We start from the raw sequence: 5,737 nt of genomic DNA on the forward strand, positions 1-5,737 counted from the left end.
AGTCCTCCGAGAGGAGCTCGGAGTAGAGCCGCTGCTCCTTCGCGTCAAAAGGAGTCATTTGAGGTGGTTCGGGCATCTGGTAAGGATGCCTCCTGGGCGCCTCCCTAGGGAGGTGTTCCAGGCACGTCCAGCTGGGAGGAGGCCCCGGGGAAGACCCAGGACTAGGTGGAGAGATTAGGCTCGTTCGAGATGAACTGCGCCTCGCCTGTAAAGTGGACGAGAGCAGGCGGTAGCAGCGGGGGGCGGTGACAAAAAGCTGCGGTAAAGTCGGACAGTTTCCAGCCGAGTCCAGCCGCCTTCAGGCTGGACAGGAAGTGATGAAAACACTGTGGTGCGATTCCGATTTAGTCAAGTCAAGTTTATCAAGTCGGACACAAATCTACCGGCATGCAACGGGCGCCGATCGCGGTGATCATAGGCTCGTTGGAGATGAGCAGGTCTGCGCAGAATCGATCACGGCGATCGGCGCCGTTGCATGCCGGTTAGATTTGTGTCGACTTGATCCCGACTTGCTTTGACGTCATGCACACGTGGGCAACGGAAATCTCACGAGAGCAAGGCGGCCGCAGTTCTGAGACGCAGGCGGCGCAGTTGCTTTTCACCGACTGCAAGAGCCAGGCGGACCCAGAGCATGCTGGGAAACGCCGGCTTCTCAGCTGATTTAACACCTGATTGGTTTACAACATGATGACGTTTTATATAAAACTTTTTATTGTTTTTGAATCGGAGGGATTTTAATTGTATTTGTCTGATTTAAAGACTATTCTGTCCAGAACACATGTTGTGTACTGATAGTTAAGTTTAGAAGTCAAAGAGACTAAATCTGATCAGATCACGGACATTTCCAGTTTGTTGTTCATTAAAATCAGCAACAGGTGCATGTAGAGCACTTTGCCAGCTACTCTGTCATAACTAAAACAACTGGAGACTGTGTACCAGCTGGTATGAGGGTCTGATTATTTTTATTAAATCGGAATCGCACCACAGTGTTTTCATCACTCCTGTCAGCCTGAAGGAGCTGGAATCGGCTGGAAACTGTCGACTTTACCGCAGCTTTTTGTCACCGCCCCCCGCTGCACCGCCTGCTCTCGTCCACTTTACAGGCGAGGCGCAGTTCATCTCGAACGAGCCTTATATCTCCAACCTGGCCTGGGAACGCCTCGGGATCCCCCAGTCGGAGCTGGTTGATGTGGCTCGGGAAAGGGAAGTTTGGGGTCCCCTACTGGAGCTGCTGCCCCCGAGACCCGATACCGGATAAGCGGATGAAGATGGATGGATGGATGGATGGACGTTTTTGCTGTTTTTTCCTCATTTTGCATTTAACTATGAGGTTCAAATACTTCATTTTGGTGACTTTTTAAGCACCAATTTGTGCTAAAAATTACACATTTGTTTTGTGTGTGAGGCGCGTGCCCGCGCAATTCTCCATCATTACAACCTCTTGTCCAAAACTAAAGTCACGAGCCAATTTAGTAAAACTGTAAGCAGTAGAAAGAACCATTGTTCCTGTCAGAATGTAAGGAGTACAAGTAAAAAGCGCCACAAAAAATAGTAAAGTAAAATATCAGAAAAATCAAGTACAGTAACTTTAATAACAATATCTAGCTAGCTAGCTAGTTAATGTTAGGCTAACGTTACCGGTAGCGTTAGCTAATAATTTTCCACCGGAGCGTTAGCTGGCTAACGTTCTCTTCTGCTGTGTTCAATGACTCAATTCATCACGCTGTAGCTAACGTTAGCTAAGCATTGATGTCAACAGAGCTCCTGGGTAACTTAGATATACTAGAAAATATTAAAAATCACTCACCAAATTCAGTCAAGGAGCTATATCGCCGAGGCCAGGGGTGTTTTCAGCTTCTGGAGATCTGCACTCCTTGGTGTGCACGCTCTGGTCAGCACGCGCATTACATCAGGCAATGGTATTCCCCAACAACCCCCCCCTCAGCTGCATGCATTAAATACAGTATACTGTAGTTATCAATATTTCTACATTATTTATGACTTCATTAAGGCGTGTTGCTCTTTAAGCCAACTAGCACTAAAGTAGAGCGAGTGTGAATGTGCAAACTAGAAGAAATACACATGTAAATATCAAAATATTTTTTTAATTTCAACATTCTTTCCGAAAGCAATAGGTAAAGTGCAATAGGTTATACTTTTGGTTGCTTCTGTATGAAATCCCTGTGTGAAAGCTCTGTAAAAGCATCATGGGAGATGTAGTTGTGCAAGCCAATCAAACGTTGTCATGGATTTGTTCAAATGAGCGTGTTGAGATGCGGTCATTTTAGTATTACGTATCAAAAATAAACGTGCAACCTTTTTACAGCTAGGACGATTTCCAACACCAAAAATCTGTCGGTGAGAAAAAGAAACTTTATTAATAAAAGAGGTGGTTTCAACAGGCGAGGTTGGTCTGAGGAGCTATATTACAGCAACAAAAGACAAAAACGCACACAACTATGACGTGTGTGCGTTTTTCATCACTATTCTGTATAATATACTGAGTTAAGTGAAAAGCATAAAAAGTCCACAAGGCTCTTAACCCCTCTGTAAGTTCAGTTTAAACAGCCACAGACTGAAAACGGATTAAAAAACAAACCAACATTCTTTACAGCTCAGTTTCCCACCAGCTGGTAGCTTATTTACAGCTGTCAAAACTCATATCTACAAAACAGGCTGGGCTATGATTAGGAAAGTCCTTTTCCCCATCTACAGGACTGCACTTAAACACACCATTATAGAAGAAGGAGAAAAGGGAGGAGGGAAACGTTGAAGGTGGGGAAGGCAACAACGAATGGAGGGAATATATAGAAATATGAATACTGAACACTGTACTGTAATAAAAGTACCGCAACAGACTTCAGAGAGAAATAAATACATAGAAAAGTGCAAAGAAAGATTAAAGGACTGCCCCAACTCATCCTATATACAGGGAACGCTGTATTTCTTCTCCTCTTATATTAACATAAGTGCTTTCAGCAAGAAAACGGCAAACCTGATTCCCGCATTCAGGAGAAATGTCCAGACTCTCTGATGACATGTACAAAAGAATTTGTCGGAATCTTGTTTTGATAGTTCAGTCCATCTTTCCTGTCAGCCATGCTAACATTTTATAGGGGAAATATTCAATTCAGTGAGAAACGTTTTGGGATCTGTGAATATGACTCCAAAAATATATATATATATAAAAAAAAATGTCAACGACATGTTTCCAAGTCCAAGATGACATCTTCAGAAGTCTTCTTTGGTCCAACCAACAGCCCAAAAGCCCAACGATATTCAGTTTACAATAATATGAAACAGAGGAAAATCCTCCCATTGGAGAAGCTGTGGCTGCCAAGTCAAATGTACTTGCAACGCCCGATGGTGTTTGTTTGCCCCCAACGTCGCCTTCCAGGCAGCTAGCCCTAAACATAACCATTGCCGCGCTGCCTGGAAGGCAACATTGGGGGCTTAAAACACCAAACACCACTTATAAACAGGGTTCAAAATGAACGTTATCAACCACCAGCCAAATAGCAAGCGAATGTCTAAATTTGCCAGCCACCAGCCACTCGAAAGATTACCATTGGGTTTTTGGATGGTGATTGAAGAAAATCGACAACCCATTTGCATATTTTCCCAGCATTTGGCCGGTAGATGGTGCTTATTTTGAACACTGCTTATAACTCACGGAACGGATGGACTAAACTACCAAAAATATGCAGACACTGCTGCAAACATTGCCTTTAAAGCAACACTAAAGAACTTTTCCACTCAACAGGTTGGAAGCGGACTTGTTGCTGTCTGAATGTCTCATTGTGTCTCACTGGAACTACAGATCCGCTACCCGATCTGGCAAACTTGCATAGCGCGGTTCTAGCCGGTAGAGAGCGCCGTTCACCTTGTTACAAGTTGATGAACCACTGAAACAATTTTGGGGTCATTATTTTGGTGCAAGTTTGCCACACCGGGTTAAGAAACATGGAAATGGTAACGGTAATGGACAATTCCACTTCCAACCTGCAGGGGCCCGAAGCGGAAAAGCTCTTTAATGTTGCTTTACACGCCGCGACCAACCTGAGCTGCAAAAGAAGCTCCGGCCGCCCTTTCAAGGATGCTTCGCAAAAAGTAGGGGGACGCTTTTTGACACTTTGCAAAAAATGTTCGATTGTATGTTTCTCTGGAATCAGCCAGAGCGAAGGACGTCTATCCGATAGATTGCTGGTTGACCTAGTTGACCTAGTTTCCACTTTCTGTTTGACGCTCGACACGCCCAGAACGTGACACCGATGGATTTGATCCGGTAACTTTGAGGCTCAAGTCGGCCGCGGCGTGTACCTACAGATAAACCGTAACAAAGAAAAGTCCGCTGTCTACGACAGAGTGTTTGCGGCTGAAATCATTCAGTCTAGATCCTCTGCTGACATGAGGAAGGAGCCAGTCAGACAGCGCCCCCCCCCAACACAGAGACAAAAAGTCTGGTGTGCAAGAAGAGTCACAATCTCCCAACAAAAGTAAAACAAAATGAAAAGAGGAGTGCAACAAAGAAGAAGAATGGGAGCGCCGTCCATCGGGGAAGTTGCACGTGGCGCCCCAGCAGTCCCGGTCCACCCAGACCTGGGAAACCAGTTTCATCACATTCAGCTGCTTTGTCACTGCAGTCAGGAACTAAACAAGAACTTAAACCTTTGATTGGAGGAGCCACTTATGTTCTCTTTGACTTTTTTAACAATACATGAACATTTCTTCACCTCAGTGTCCTCAGCCTTTGTAAAGATATTTCAGTCAGGTGAGATTCCCCCTCCTGCCCGCTGTTCCCTTCTCCGGCAGATGATGTCCCGTAAAATCTACGCTGTTGCTACGTATGTAGGCACGTGGAGACACACACTTACGCCGGCCCGGAACCCTCGGAAAACGTAACTACACTTCACAGCGACTCATTTTCATTTTCATGGTTTTTCCATCTCCATAAACATGAAATTCAGATTTCTCACCACTTTGTTTCTCTCGCTAGGACTCTAGAGCTGCTACTCGCTCCCAGGCACTCTCTCACTTTCTCCCTCGCTCCATCACCCATTCCCCTCACACACACGCAGCAGCGCGACGCACACACCAACGCACCAGTACAAACGTCAGGCCACGGCGAAAGCTCTGCATGGAGCCGCCGCAGAAACACAAATCACGCTAAAATCTGCTCAAATCCACACCGAAGCTTCAACCGCCCTCACATTAAAAAAGGGACAGATGTCATGCCACTCTTATTTTAGTATCATCTGCCAATTCTGAGAAAACACTGTTCACAAACTGCTCCAAACAGCTGTAACACACCTGCTCGCCTAGCTGCTAGCATAGCACGCCCTCATACTCTGCTTCTGACTGGCTAGTTACCTAGGTACTTACCTAGGTACTGAGCATGTGCGACTCCCAACAAAGATGGAACAGAATTGAGATGTTTCACTCTGTAGCTACAACAAAGAGCTCAACACACAGGGTGAAAAGAGGAGCTGCACCAATGTGTAGTACAACAAAAATAGGCTGTTTTTGGAAAATTAAACCATGTAAACCTATTCTGATTTAACCTCTAAATACAACTACGAACCTAAAAATGAGCAGAAAATTAGCGCTTTAATTCTTGTCCTTGGGATCAGGAGTGCGACAAAGTCCTCCTAACTCAAGGTCTAATTATAGCTGTATGTGGAACACTTTTTTTGCAGTAATAATGGTCTCTAAAAAACTAAAAATAAACAATAACAAG

General features: G+C 44.9%; 1 protein-coding gene and 1 long non-coding RNA gene across 2 annotated transcripts in view; one reads left to right on the plus strand and one right to left on the minus strand.

The window, feature by feature from the left end:
* The window catches only part of LOC116703978 (uncharacterized), a 20,005-nt gene that overhangs the window by 4,544 nt on the left and 9,724 nt on the right, over nt 1-5,737 (plus strand). The gene's annotated exons all lie outside the window — the stretch shown is intronic.
* ccdc82 (coiled-coil domain containing 82) overlaps nt 2,138-5,737 on the minus strand; it is a 5,966-nt gene continuing 2,366 nt past the window's right edge. The window contains exon 2 of the mRNA XM_032539103.1: nt 2,138-5,737. This exon is cut by the window's right edge and continues 1,007 nt beyond it. The gene's annotated coding sequence lies outside the window, so the exon portion shown is untranslated.

The sequence above is a fragment of the Etheostoma spectabile genome, chromosome 16, assembly GCF_008692095.1.
Source record: "Etheostoma spectabile isolate EspeVRDwgs_2016 chromosome 16, UIUC_Espe_1.0, whole genome shotgun sequence".
Lineage (NCBI taxonomy): Eukaryota > Metazoa > Chordata > Actinopteri > Perciformes > Percidae > Etheostoma > Etheostoma spectabile.